General features: G+C 39.0%; 1 protein-coding gene across 1 annotated transcript in view; it reads left to right on the forward strand.

Moving 5' to 3' along the window:
• Positions 1–15,939, forward strand: part of qsm (Zona pelucida superfamily protein qsm) — a 202,866-nt gene that overhangs the window by 13,513 nt on the left and 173,414 nt on the right. Inside the window, exon 2 of the mRNA XM_072306330.1 lies at positions 13,733–13,815. The gene's annotated coding sequence lies outside the window, so the exon portion shown is untranslated. The remainder of the gene's footprint in view (positions 1–13,732; positions 13,816–15,939) is intronic.

The following is a 15,939-nucleotide window of genomic DNA, read 5'->3' on the forward strand; positions in this document are numbered from 1 at the left end:
AAAGATGTTTTCCGTTGTCCATCTCTGAGAGAAAATGATGGTCATAAGTTCGGATTTCGCTCACATGCTCACAAAATACGTCTAATACAAAGCTCACGTGAGAATCACAAGGATATATTCTGATCCAGGGTTGGCTAAATTTTACTCCTAAATCAAGTGAAATACGCTCAAGTTAAGGTCAAACTGTTGAGCAAAATCATTAAGGTGGCAAAAAATTCCTAAACCGGTGAAAATATCCAATTGAGATGGCAGCCATCGCCGGAAACGGCGCACTCGACAGTAAGCGCTATCCAAGCAATCGGCGCCGTGTTCGATGATGCAATGCTTGAAGTATTCTTACGATGTTGCAGGCGCTCTTAACGGCCCATGCAGACTTCGTTGGTGTTTTACGAGACTGTTCGAAAGCACGGTGTCCGTAACTCTAGACTGTGTCGACATTCAAAGATAGGGCAACTCCTGAACTTAATCTCGAAAAAGTTTCGGTTTCCATCAAATTGCTTATGGGGCATTCCTCGAGGCACTCAAGTCTGAAGACAACACCTCAGTCGGTTCTTATCTCCAATACGTTGTTTCAGCACTTGATATTCGCTGAGCCAGCTACGACGCAAAGATTTAATTCTGGATGCCCGACTATACTCGAGTCGTCGTCAAAATTTGAAAGATTGCACTACGCATGTTTTCTCTTCCCTCGCCGATGGAAGCAACGTCCGTGCCCAGAAATCCGGGAGCACAGGCGGATCGCCACTCGGCGTTCTTCAATTTGAAAACTGAAATTTCGCCTTTTCAATCTCGGACCCTGAAAAAGAAAACCGTTCCACGAATTTTAGTCTGCAGAATCCTAGGCCCAAGGACTCAGCCGCCTGGGTTGTAGCAACGACTGATGACGCACGAACCGTTGATCAAATCAACACAGCACGATAAACTGAACCTTTTCTTCTGGAATTGAACATCTCATCAGCTCGCTGACTTTCAACGAAAATCTCATCGACGCCACAGTTTCATCGATGTCACAAGTTCATCGTTCGGAAGAACGCACCCACCAACATTGATGCTTTTTGCGCCAAGTCAGCCTCTCCCTGTTGACAGGCATGCTGGTCCCTTAATTGAAGCAGCCTCTCCCTGTTAACTGGCAAGCTGATTTGGAATTGAGACGCCGCGGACCTGATTCTACTTGCTTTTCTCTTGACGATTTCTAGATGCGGAAAAGCTAATCGGAATTGTGCGCCAAGTCAGCCTCTCCCAATTGACAGGCATGCTGGTCCCTTAATTGAAGCAGCCTCTCCCTGTCAACTGGCAAGCTGATTTCAAATTGTGGCCTTTTTCCGTTTTTAACCGACAAGCCAAAAGTTGCGGCTTTAAGCAAGCCGACTGCAAAGAGTCCTCATAAACATGACTCCAACAATGATGGGGCCCAACATGCGGTCCCTAGCAGAGTCATTTCATGCCAAATCAGACTAAAAATCGGCACTGTTAGACCTGACTCCATCAGAATCGGATGAAATTTTGGCTCACTCATACTGCTCACTGACCTGAGTTGAAAAACATCCATTTAAATGTTCTTTCGATACCTCTTTCAATTTTTGTCGAGCTTTAAACTTTGGGAATATTCACAGACATGACGCATGAACCGTTGATCATATCAACAGCACTACGAATTGAAATCAAGGCAAACGCCCTATTTTATCCGAAAAAACAAAAAAAGCTCGCTGTTTTTTGTTAAAAATGTCAGAGACTTCACGATTTAGTCGCTTGGTAAAAATGCGCACCCACCAACACGTGTCAACGTCCATGGACCTTTTATTCGTCATTCGAGCAAGGCGGCGTTCTTCGCCGTGGACTGCATGCCATCATGAGCGTTTCACTTGAGAAGTTTTCTCTACAGAGTCACCGATTCGGTGCGCGTATCAAATGTGATAAGGAAAAAAAAATGCTGATAAAATGATGATAAATGCTGATAAGGAAAGCCTAAGAATTCTTCGATGAACTCGGTGGTTCGAGTGGAGAGCTTTTGGAGCCCCTTTGGACTATTTGTTAGAAGCAGCAGAACTGAAATGTGCCAGCTATTCACAACCAGGGCTATGCCTTCTCGCTAACGAATGTTAACGATGGACCAGGAGAAACACTCGAGTAGTTCACTCAAGATGGGAGAAGGAGAAGAGGATGACCACGTATACACTGAAGATTCGGATGGAGTGGTGCAGATGAAACGGCATGGAACCCAAGAAGTAACAGAATTTGCTCCAGCGAATTCGCGTAGTACTTTCATAGGAAAAGTAGTTTTGAAAGCTTCCGCATCGTATATTTGCACGAAAGTCTTTCGCTGATACCGTGCTGGCAAATTCAAACGTTGAATTACTTTCGAACTTATTTACGATGCTGAAGTTTTGTTTTAGATTTTATCTCTATTGTACATGATTGTATGCTCATCGTGTACAAAGTGAACCAAAAAAATTAAAACAAAATTGCAGAAAAATTGACAACAAAGAAGTGAAAGGGGAAAAAACGAAAAAAACTAAGACAAGAAAAAAAATGAAAAAACGATAAAAACAAAAAAAAACAAAAAAAAAACAAAAAAAAAACAAAAAAAAACAAAAAAAAAACAAAAAAACAAAAAAAACAAAAAAAAACAAAAAAAACAAAAAAACAAAAAAACAAAAAAAACAAAAAAAAAACAAAAATAAACAAAAATAAACAAAAAAAAAAAAAAACAAAAAAACAAAAAAAAACAAAAAAAACAAAAAAAAAACAAAAAAAAACAAAAAAACAAAAAAAAAAAACAAAAAAAAAACAAAAAAAAACAAAAAACAAAAAAAAAATGAGAGAAAGAACTGAAAAAAGTAGACTTATTGTAATTCGTTTTAGGTTTACCTGTTTGTAATGAACTTTGCAGCAAAGAGCCGAAAGACCATGGGTATATTTCTGTTGTTTCGATGCGTCCAGTAAAAACTTGAATATTTTCCGTTGCTAAGTATTTAATGTCAACCATAGGAGAATACTCAATTGAAAATCAATAGACGTCAAAATTTACCATTTATAATAACCGCTTAATGGGCCGCTGTACATGGTCTCAAGTAAAAAACAACGCTACTTTTGCACCCTCTTCAAAATCTTAGGCTGAAAACTATTCACACAACGGGAAGTTTGAAAAGTAGACTCTTAAACTTAAAGAAATCTAGGACTTTTAACACAGATAGAATCAAAATTCCATCATACAAAAGGTCTTATTTTTATTCTTTTCCTTAAATCAATTCAATTTTAAATTCTTTTATGTTGTCAAAAGTTTGATTTCCAGACTTTCCATTGCGTGATTCGTTTTTTTCGTGAAACTTTGAAGAAAAAACATGTTGCGTAGTGGTTTAATTCATGCCTTCGAAAGGCATCCTGCTTCCTTGAAGTTTCTCATATAGGAAGCAGTTTGCAACGAGGCATTCAGATCTGAAAATTAGAAGTAGCTCTTTTCGAGAAAGAGTAAATTAGGTTCCATTTTTTTTTTTTTTTTTTTTTTTTTTTTTTTTTTTTTTTTTTTTTTTTTTTTTTAAATTAAACCTGGTCGGTCGGCTCTTATCTGCTATTGTGTATAAGTATCTGTAAAGCATTAGAGAGCTACAGTAAGGTCATATGTTTGTCTACTACTCAATGCTATAATACAATTTTTTAAGTACAGTGCATGTGAATTGGACTGCATTTTGCAATTTGGAACTAAAAATTCTGGCTCATCTGAAAAAAACACTTATGTGCATAGGAAAACTAATGGCACATACGATGTTTTTAAACCGGGCCAGAATTTATAGTGCCAAATTGCAAAACGCAGTCCAATTAATTATTACTGTTGAGAAATTCATCATCACCAAAGTTGTCAGCACATCGATTTATCTTCGTTTTATATGTGCCTCTACACTTCGGTTTTACAAGAACCTCGCTCATCAGTTAACAATCTACCATTTAAACCCATGAAAAAGGATCGATTATAATCGTGTTTGGAACGAACACCTTATTATAGCCCTTAATGGAGAAATGTCGATAGTCGATAATTCACGCTTCGTCGTTGCATTCACTCTTTTGGGAGATTCTAGGTGTGCTCGTGATGCTGCCCAGAGGCGGATCCAGCAATTCGGCAACACCTAATTCCCTCCACTTAAACCTATGTTAAACAATCGATTCTTGTTGGAGCACCTGGCCCCTCCAAGAATCGATACATTTCCATAGGTTTAAATGGAGAAAGGCAATGTTGCCAATTTGCTAGATTCGCCGATGATGCTGCCTCGTCCATTTTTTTTTTAAAAAAATGACAGAAGTAAAACGAAACGAATTGTCGCGTTTTAAAATATCGACGGTGTAAGTCGGCAATCACATAACTCGTTTGCGGTGTCTGAAAATCTCCGCCTTTACGTTATTTTTTTAAAGGAGACCAAATTTACATCATTCCTTGAAGTTTTTGCAGAATTTTCTTCGCACAGAGAAGAAAAATCACGGCAGTTTTAATGAATTGCCGTTGAGTAGTTTTCCGTTTAAAAAATAAAGTATGATAGGAATTCTACGACGTCGCAAACCGAGTTATGTGATTGCTGACCTACACCGTCGATATGTAATGATTCAGGTATTACTCTCATTGGCGGGCCGAAATCGCCGCATTGTATGCGGGCAGAGACGAAACAGTCAGCGAGAGTAATTAGGCAAGATACTACTCTGCGGAGAAATCAAGGTCAAAAATGAAAAAAAAAAAGCTCTTAAGTCACCGAATGAATTCTCATGAGTATCAGTGCAAGATTGAGGTGGGAAAGTTTTCAGCTCAGGCGGAAGCATTGGCATATTGGAGTATTTACCAATATTTTCAGCAGTCCATACCTGTATATATGTTTATTTTCCAATATCCTTACATGGTTACTTGAAAAAGCTCAAATTTTCTTAAATCCATCAAATAATAGTTAGATGATAACATCAAAATGCAATTTTGAAATTAACTTAGAAAATTAACAAATAAAGTCCCTGATGAAAGTATGTAGGTAGTTATGAAAGGTTTCATCAGTGATTTGCCTTGATTTCTTCGCAGAGTAATGTTGCCGTGCTAAGGAAGAACGCCGTATGAACATTCGAGAGTTCCCTCGATAAAATATGCATTTTTGACGACATTCATGCACATTTTTCCTCGACATTTTCAGATATTTTAGATTAAACTGCGTACAAAATTGTCTGAAACTGTTAGAAAAAAATATTCACAAATTTCTCAGTAATTTCGGTTTTTATCGAAGGAAACTTGGCAACGTCTGAAGGCTCACACGGCGTTTTTCCTTAGCATAGCAGATTATGGACCCAGCTCTACAGTATTGGGGTCACTGTCTTAACATTTTCAACATGAAAATAGGTAAAAAAATGTCATTAGTACATGAATCATTAATATCAATTAGATTAAAATTTAATTTTTTTTCTAAATTGATTTTGCATCTCGAGCACATCGATACTCCCCCCTGAAGATCGTGGTGTCTGAAGGCCTTCAAAACCATCAATGTCAGCACTTAAAAAAAAAAAAAAACCCAAGAATTTAAACAGAATTTATTGAAAGACTGAGTATTTCTGATTAATACATAATAATTGAACTGGCTCATGCGGAAATTGCTGCTTTTCATTTTTTCTATCTCGTAGAAAATGTAAAAAAAAAAAAAAAACGAAGAAAAACTGTACTTTTAATTACGGTTATTGCTCTCATTGCCTGGCCGAAATCGCCGCACTGCGTGCGGGCAGAGACGAAACAGTCATTGAGAGTAATTCAAGTTTCATTGGTAGGATCATAAATGTCCGAAATCTAACCACTGAAACGCAAGGAGCAGCTAGTCTGAAAAACCGGAAATCTTTAAAGATGTAAAAAAAATGAAATCAGCAGTGTTCGCAAGAGCTGACTCAATTTATAACTGGTAAATTGAGCACCTTTATATTATTGGATGCATCTATGAATAAGTTTCGGACATGAATGATTCTTTTTTGTTTTTTCCTCCATTTACGTCATCACCGATTAGAGACGATCATTTTTTGATCGCTCACGGATTTATTATGGCTTGTTCTGCATAACCTCTAATGTTGCGTTTGGATCCTGACAGACATCGGAGCGCTATAGTTACAGTAAAACACCCCTCTCTATGTATCCTAACAACTTAGGACTCTGAAATCAAAACATTTTTATGTCATTTAGCCTTGATTTTCGTTTGAAATGCAAAAACTTAGCTTTTTCTTCCAGTTCAAGCCATTTATGTACTTTTACCGAATCTTGATCCTTTTTTCTTCGAATCTTTTCTCATTCGGAAACGCTGTGGCAGTCCCATCTCTCTAGTTCTTTATGAGAACAGCTGTTGTTTGATTTTCAAACCGAGGGAATTTGTCGTCAAAAACATGAGTGGACAGGATGACTATTATCATTCAACTGTCAGGTTAACAACATAATGTTTTTACCTGTCTGTCGTTATCGCGCCTTTTTATCGATTTAATTTTTTCATTTTTGCTTTATCAAAGGAGGCACTGTCTCTCTCGGCGCTTAAGGCAAGTCGCTGGTTGTTGCGCGTTCTTAAGAATCGGTCGCGTTCTTTTAGGCTATCTGGTTAAGTGTAACGTTTGATTACCAATTTCTCACCTGGAAATTAATATTCTCGCCCTTATTTTGCCTGATTTGTGTCCCCGTGTGTTCTGTCGCACATTACTGTAGCACTAAATCAGCAACCCAAATAATGAGAAAGTAAGCTCTTTTCTGCAGCTCCGTTGCAGAGATTTTTAAGCTCCTGAGTCCTTGTGTCGAAGTTTTTATTTCATACCCGGTGGAGGAGCCAAACATTTTTTACGGGAAGGGAGGTATTTGTCATAACTCAAAATTTTAAATGAGAAGGGGGGGGAGGTGGTTCCAAAAATCTCGACTTCTTCTCTCTTCCCATACAACTGTTGTCGTTTCGAAAGTACAAGTAGCTATGAATTTGATCTCTTATTTAATATATCGGTTTCATTTTTATCATAATTTTCTACACGAATCATATTTACGCTCTTTTTTCATGATCTGTTATTCCGGAAAATAAAATCGTTTAGAATTGTCACTCCTATTCGTAAAATCGATTAAATGATCACTGAAGCTCCGTATCTAAAAATAAACGCACATTTTTGCTCGAGCTGTTAGTGTGAGCGTTGTCAGATTATTAGCATTCACATTCATTTACATTCCAAACTTAATTCTTGCAAGTGGTCATTGTAATTTAAAAATGTTTCGGTTTTTTCTCTCTCTTATTTTTCTTTCTAATTCCCATATTTCAAGTAATTTCGTTAGCTAAATGGTCCGTAAGAATTGTGCACTTTTGACGCGTACCATATCCTGTGGAAACAGAATAAAATGAAAGAAATCATGCATTTGACTGTCGTAATGCAAATTTACATATCTGACATTACAACGTATGACATCACTACTGACTCCTCTTCTTTCCCTATATATATATGTTATGTAGTAATGGTAGTAGTAGTAGTACTATATACTTACTTTAAAGAGGTGCCTTTACAACATGGGCCATTCACACCTCTGCAAATTTAAATACTTAAGAGTTCAGGCATAATCGAAAGTTAATTTTTGAGTAATTTAAAAGAAAAGAAAAAATTAAAAGCACTTTAGCACCATTACCGTGCTATGGAAGAACGCCATATAACATTCAGCCGTTGCCAAAATTCTTTTGATAAATCAGAAATTTTCGGGAAAATTCGTAAATATTTTTATTCCAATTTTTCAAAGAATTTTCTTCGTAATCTGATGGGAAAATTTCAATGAAAAACATCCATAACTTTTTTTAAAAATAAATATTCTCCGATAGGAAGTTAAGCAATATTCGAATATGATCATATGGCGTTTTTCCTCAGTGCGGCATATCAGTGCTTCAGCATCAGTTTTAAGAAAATTTCGAGGGTAAGTGCCTTTTAGAGGGAGGGTGCAGAGGTTAGAAGAGTCAATTACACACGTCCCGAATGGGAAATCGTCTCGGTTCCCATTCGGGACATGTGTAATCGACTTATGTGTTCGGGTCAAACTCACAGTGTGGAGCTCGAGTCCCACGATCAAATTAAGCCCATCAAAATGAGTCATGGATGTGACTGTTGAGTGTTGCCGATCAAATTTCAGAAGCGCCTCTACTTTATGATCATCGTGAATCGCGAACTGAGTATCAAAAAACAGTTGTTTGATACTCTGTTTGCGATTTGTTTTGATCATAAAATAGAGGTTAGAGTAATTTTGATGGGCAACACTCAGCAGTCCCACCGATGATTCATTTTGATGGGCTCAAGTTGATGGTGGAACCCGGGCTCCACACCGCGAGTTGGACCCGAGCTTAAGGTGATTCGTCAAGCTCAAATGACGTGGTCGAAGTGGAGTGCTATATATCGCATCGATTAGGTCAAAAATCTCGGTCGATTTTGAACTTTTAGCGAAAAAAAGGACGATAGCCCCTGCGCATGAACCTAAAGAATCATTCTAAACCCCAATATCAACAAAATTCCGAGAAATGAAAGCAGGATAGTGTTTGGAAAAAAACCTCGCATTCGATTCAGCCATCGATTTCTGTATCGAATGCGAGGTTTTTTTCCAAACACTATTCTTCTTTCATTTCTCTGAATTTTGCTGATTTTGGGGTTTAGAATGATTCTTTAGGCTCATGCGCAGGAGCTATCGTCCTTTTTTTGCTACAAATTCAAAATCTGCCGAAATTTTTGACCTAATCGATGTGATATATCGCACTCCACTTCGACCACGTCACTTGAGCTTGACGAATCACCTTAAGGTGATTCGATGGACGCCATATTTTGTGTCAGAACGGCATACGATACATCGCATCAATTGGTTCCATTTTTTCAGCTTCTCGTCATTTTTCTCAAATTTTGAGATCGCAATTCTGTTGTCAGGAGACTAAAGCACTCACTTACCAATTTTAACAGTGAAATTCAACGTAATAAACGCGTGTTTTTTCAGAGAGAAAACATCGCATTCGATACTGATATCAAAACTGCACTCGAATGCGATACTTTCTCTCTAAAAAAACCATGCCTTTATTACGTTGAATTTCTCTGTTAAAATTGGTAAGTGAGTGCTTTAGGCTCCTGACAACAGAATTGCGATCTCAAAATTAGAGAAAAATGACGAGTAGCTGAAAAAATGGAACCAATTGATGCGATATATCGCATGGCGTTCTGACACCAAATATGGCGTCCATCGAATCACCTTAAGGAGGTCCCGGAAGTTCCGATTCAGCCACGACGTGCATCTCACGGCCGTGACGCACAACGACGACGACCGCCGTCAGTTCCGGTCATAGTGCCTCCCACGGTCCGACGTCCGACGATCGGGTGGACACCCGCTGGACGCTCCGTCGACTGCTCTACCGTGATGACAGTGCCTCCGGATCAGCTTCATTCTCAGGCTGAGGCCTTTAGCCTCGGTCTGAAAGTGAAGTTGAGTCGGAGGCGCTGTCATCCGACCGAGCACTCGTCGGTGCGTCCGGCGCGCGGTCGTCCGCCCGGTCGGCGGAAGTCGGGTCCGACGTCCGACGATCGCGTGGACACCCGCTGGACGCTCCGTCGACTGCTCTACCGTGATGACAGTGCCTCCGTATCAACTTCACTTTCAGGCTGAGGCCTTTAGTCTCGGTCTGAAAGTGAAGTTGAGTTGGAGGCGCTGTCGTCCGACCGAGCACTCGTCGGGGCGCCCGGCGCGCGGTCGTCCGCCCGGTCGGCGGATGTCGTGCCGTCTGGAGGCGCTAGAGGAGCGACCTGCGGACACCGCCCCGGCCGCACGTGCGGTCCCGGTGGATGGTTGCGAGCACCTTGGAGGTGCTCTTTGTACCCTTGGTCGGTGACCTTGGGATTGGCTCCCGATGCCCAGGCTGGGACATGGTTACCAGCCTCTCTCTCTTTCTTTCTTTCCTTCCTCTCCTTCTTTTCCTTCCTTTCCTTCCTTTCCTTCCTTTCCTTCCTCTCCTTCCTTTCCTTCCTACCTTTCCTTCCTTCCTACCTTTCCTTTCCTTCTTTTCCTTTCTTTCCTCCCTTCCTTACTTTCTTCCTTTCTTTCTTTCATTTCTTTTTTTCTCTTTTTTTGTTTCCTTACCGTGTTTGACTGATCGACTGTTTGACTGTTTGACTGATTTGACTGATTGACTGATTGACTGATTGACTGATTGAATGTTTGACTGATTGACTGTTTGACTGATTGACTGTTTGACTGCACTGGAATAAAAACACACTGGATCTAGAGTCCAGACTCTTGAAAACATTGACGAGAAAAAGGACTCTTGATTCAATCAGATTTACGCTTAAATCAAAAGGAAAGCCGCTCAAATTAAGAGGCTCTGTTCTTGATTGAAGCTTAAATCTGATTGAATCAGGAGTATTTTTTTTTGTCGATGTTTTTAAGAGTCTAGATTCTAGATCCAATGTGTTTTTTTTTTCTAGTGTGAGTGCCTGTTGGACTGATTGACTCATTTGGTTAGGTGGGTTTCACGAGCGTAGTGGTCTGTTAGTGCATGATGGTGGTTTCACATTAACTGGAATAGTTTTGTCGCCGTAAAAGACAACACGTTTTTCGGTCATGTTTTTAGTAGTAATAATAATCACTCGAATTTTTTTGCATTAATCCACACAGGGTTACGTGTTATAACGCTTTTGAACGATTTATCGCTCTACTTTTCAATTTTAATATATATAAATGGCCGAAAATGTGCTGTCTGTTACGCTGATTTTTTCCCGCGTAACGGACAGCACATTTTCGGCCATTTATAAATTAAAATTGAAAAGTAGAGCGATAAATCGTTCAAAAGCGTTATAACACGTAGCCCTGTGTGGATTAATGCAAAAAATTGGAGTGATTATCATTACTACTAAAAACATGACCGATAAACGTGTTGTCTGTTACGGCGACAAAACTATTCCAGTTATCGTGAAACCACCGATGAGTTTTATCCCTCGCCTTCACTCACTCAAGAACCGCATGAAATTTTCACTGAAAAGCCGTGCCTTCAGTTTCTTGTGACTCTTTCACCCATAGACAGCAACAGCAACGCAGCCAGCAGCAGACGAAGAAGAACCAGCAGCGGAATTAGCAACAACAGCAGCAGTCTCAGAAAATCAAGAAATAATCATCGACTTTAAAGGTTCAATCCATGTTGGAAAGAGGCAGTAACGTCAGCAGCAGAGAGAGGGTCAGAAAAATGAGTAGAAGTGATAGAAGGACAAGCAAAAACAGCAACTGAAAAGAAGTTGAAAGAAGCAATAGCAAAAGCAATAATAGCCGCACCTCCGAAAAAATGGGGGAAAAACCGGCGCTCCGCTTTGCTCAGTTTCGCTCCAGTTTTTGAAGGGGCGTAGCTGCCAGTTAAAACATAGATGAAGCTGCTATTGCAATTATTAACTATTTCGCCCCTTTCTCTCTCTTTCTAGTGAGGTTTTAAAATAAGTCGCTTTGTTAAAGATCATCAGGGCTGCCGATTCAGTAGTAAAACTCTAACGGCGAGTAATTTGAGCATCAATCAGTAAAACGTGAGTAAAATGAGTAATTTGCGGGTAATCCGACAATCCGTGAGTAACTTTCCAGTAGTCTCGAATAGAAATGAAGCGATCAATGAAATGAGGAATGATCCTTAATTAGTTCATATTTGGCGGGATTTGTATTTGTAATCAGCGAGTGTAATTATGAAGGGTGAGTAAAGAGTGAGTAAAATTGAGAACGAAAGTAAAGAGTGAGTATCCAACTGAGAACGACGAGTAAAGAGTGAGTAAAAGCAATTAACGGAGAGTAACTGATGAGTAAAGTTTAGAAACGATGAGCTCTGAGATAGTGAAATCGAAGACTGTGAGTAAAGAGCGAGTAAATTTGAGAACGACGAGTAAAGAGTGAATAAAATTGAGAACGATGAGCAAAGAGTGAATAAAATTGAGAACGATGAGTAAAGAGTGAATAAAATTGAGAACGATGAGTAAAGAGTGATTAAAATTGAGAACGATGAGTAAAGAGTGAGTATATACAATTAAGAATGATGAGTTAAGAGTGAGTATATACAATTAAGAACGATGAGTAAAGAGTGAGTAAAAGCAATAAACGGAGAGTAACTGGTGAGTAAAATCTAGAAACGATGAGTACTGAGTTAGTGAAATTGAGGACGGTAGTACCAAGTACCTACAGAGTTAGTAAAATCGAGCCCGGTGAGTAATAGTGAGAAAAATCGAGAACATTGGGGAGCATCTTACTGGAAAAAAATCTCTTGGATCCAGAGTCGAGGCTCTTAAAAAAATTTACAGGAAAAAATACTTCTGATTCAATCGGATTTTTGCTTGAATCAAAAGGAAATCCTCTTAAATTAAGAGCCTTGCCTTTTGGTTCAAGTAAAAATCCACTTGATTCAAAAGTACTTTTATTTGTGAAATTATTTAAGAGGCTGGACTCAAAATCCAAGAGACTTTTATTCCAGTGTATGAGTAAAATTTAGAACGATGAGAGTGAAAAATTCACGAAACGTAAATAAGAGTGTCGGCAGCCCTGTTATGATGTGCATTTAGGGTAAACCGTTCTTGAGAAAGTCTTGAAAACCTGGAAAATGGGATTTTTACTACAGAACCTTGAAATTCTGTCTTCCAGTCGAAACGTCGTGTACTCATTATTTTTTACCTACGAACTCGAAAACACTCTAGACTTATATCGAAACTTCTGTCCTAGTGTTCTCGAATTGTAGATTTTTTCCAGCCTGAAAAGACCTCTGGTTATTTTTGTTTTGTTTAAAGTCTATTCATGAGGAGTTGTGCCAAAATCTCATCGAAAAGGCATGGAAAAGTCAGGGAATCTCATGTTTAAAAAGCCTAAAAGGTCCTGGACCCATGTATGACGAACTCGAGTTCGTCATTGAAGGAAAAATCACTTTCTACAGAATGTTCTCAAGCCAATAACGATGACTTAGAATAGAGAATTTGCAGGTGTCTGAAATTTGATGAATTTCGTGTTTAAGTGGAAACTACTGAGTGAACTGAACACAAGGATACTCTTGGTTCATGAATTTAACGATTATTGGAGAAGATATGACAAAATGATCTAATCTGCTAGAATACATGTGTTTAAATGGGAAATGCCGCCAAATGACGTCACTAGGCGGTGCATTTTCTCACTTTTAAATCTATTTTTATACTATTTCCCATGTCAGAAAAAAATTAAAATACATACTGAGAAATCAGCTCTTTAAGCACTTTCAGATGAAGCAATAAAAAATTTGCATGCAAATTCTCCAATGTTACATCAGGTTCACAAAATCCTTGCAAACATGTTTTTTCTTAAGATTCTAAGCAACCAAATCAATTGGAACAAAACTGATAATTGAAAAATTATTGCATTTTCTACAAAATTGGACGTTATTACGATTGAAGGAGGCACGCCATTATGGTTTTATGGTCTTTTTTTCGTTTCTTGAATAGCCAGAAGAAAAATGGTTCCCGGTTGTATTTTTTGTTTCTAGATAATCTTTGGTCATCATTTTCGTCTGTAATTTTACTTTCATAATTTTTCTGGATCTTGTTTGCATTTTATCGCTACAAATGATTTTGTAACTTGTAAACACCTTATTTGGGCAGAATTTAAGCAAGCTAAGCACGTTTTCATATATATATAATCCATTTCCTGGTAAACGTAAATTTTTCTCAAATATTTAGTCCCTATCCAACTATTACGTGCCCGTGCCTATTCTTTTAGTGTTTTAGTACGTACTGCGGTCTCAGTAATCGTGTTGCGAGTGCTTTCAGCTTGGCGTCGGGCAGTTGAATAACACTTTCCTGGTACGTATCTCTTAGTCTTTTCATTCTTGTGTTTAAATTTTCACTTCCTTGGTAAACATCCATTTAGCCCCTGCACTGCTGTGCTAAGTGAAAACGCAGTATGATCTCTCAGCCGTTGCCGAATTTCCTTTGATAAATTCACAATTTCTTGGGGACATTCGTAAATATTTTTCCCCCAAGTTTTCAGAGAATTTTCTTTGCAATATAAAGTAAACGCCTTCTAAACTGGCGATACTTCTCGGTTCTCTGGGAGGTTAGTTTAGTTGCGTGACCCAGTCGAACGCTTAGAACGCCTTCAAATCTGGCGACACTTCTCGCTTTTCCGGGAAGTTAGTTTAGTTGCGTGACCCAACCAAACGCTTTGAACGCCTTCAAATCTGACGATACTTCTCGCTTCTCCGGGAGGTTAGTTTAGTTGCGTGACCCAACTATGCCCTACATATCAACAATTAAGATCCAAAATTGTCCCTCCACTTTCTGATCTCCATACTATCCTTTCAAAGTATTTTCGTGAAATCCCTCTCCTTTTCAAACGAATTAATCTCCAAACTTAATGTATTCTTTCCCTGTCCCAACTTTTAATTTTGTACTACCTTTTTGTGACCCCTACCTTTTAAATTTTTAAGTTCTGTACTATACTATTTTGATCTCTCCTCTAAGGTCTTAATGGCTAAATTGTTAAAAGCACCAAATAAACGTATCTACCAACCAACCAACCATACTCCTCTGAGGTGTTAATGGCTCAATTGTTAAAAGCACCAAATAAACGTATCTACCAACCAACCAACCAATCATACGTACATACATGAAAGCATAGATCTCACAGGATTCCAACAATGGTTGGGGAAAGTATCAAAGTCTCGCAACCCAGATGGTCGCGCAGTGTAAATGGAAAGGGGCATGGGTTTTCTGTCCTTTTTCGACCAGTCGCCCAAAGGATTATTCATATGTAGAGTTCTTCGGTGAAAAACATAATTCTCCGTAAATGTGTCATTCCTTACCTTTTTCCGTTTCTGAAAGCGTATTTTAGGCACTCTTTGGTCATTGAAGCAGCATTCATGTATGTATGTATGTATGTATAGTTGGTTGGTTGGTTGGTGGATACGTTTATTTGGTGCTTTTAACAATTTAGCCATTAAGACCTTAGAGGAGGGATCAAAATAGTATAGTACAGAACTTAAAAATTTAAAAGGTAGGGGTCACAAAAAGGTAGTACAAAATTGAAAGTTGGGACACGGAAAGAATACATTAAGTTTGGAGATTAATTCGATTGAAAAGGAGAGTGATTTCACGAAAATACTTTGAAAGGATAGTATGGAGATCAGAAAGTGAAGGGACAGTTTTGGATCTTAATTGTTGATATGTAGGGCATTGTTGGGTCACACAACTAAACTAACCTCCCGGAGAAGCGAGAAGTGTCGCCAGATTTGAAGGCGTTCTAAGCGTTCGGTTGGGTCACGCAACTAAACTAACTTCCCGGAGAAGCGAGAAGTATCGCCAGATTTGAAGGCGTTCAAAGCGTTCGCTTGGGTCACGCAACTGAACTAACTTCCCGGAAAAGCGAGAAGTGTCGCCAGATTTGAAGGCGTTCTAAGCGTTCGGTTGGGTCACGCAACTAAACTAACCTCCCGTCAAAGCGGGAGGTATCACCAGATGTGAAGGCGTTCAAAGCGTATGCGTAAGCGTAAAGCGTGTATGTATGTATAAGTTGCTTTTAATGGGGCGCCAGGGAGCTTCGCGAAGCTGCGACGATAATAATTTTTGGCGTATGCTTTTACCGTTTCATTCGCGAAGGGGGCTTTGCGTTAATTCTGATCACATTCAGTCGAGAAAGTTTCGCGGCAAAAAGTTTTGACGGCAAATATTAATTTAACTTAAACCAAAAAATTAATATTAGCCGTCAAAACTTTTTTCCGCGAAACTTTCACGACTGAATGTGATCAGAATTCACGCAAAGCCCCCCTCGCGAATGAAACGGTAGAAGCATACGCCAAAAATTATTATCGTCGCAGGTTCATCAGTAAACGACGCGCGGGAAATAGTGACGTTAAACGGTCGCACTTCTAGGAATGTCAATTTTTTTCGAATCCAAACCATCTTTTTTAGACTTGCTGCATTCATAAT

The sequence above is a fragment of the Bemisia tabaci genome, chromosome 1 (assembly GCF_918797505.1).
Source record: "Bemisia tabaci chromosome 1, PGI_BMITA_v3".
Classification (NCBI taxonomy): domain Eukaryota; kingdom Metazoa; phylum Arthropoda; class Insecta; order Hemiptera; family Aleyrodidae; genus Bemisia; species Bemisia tabaci.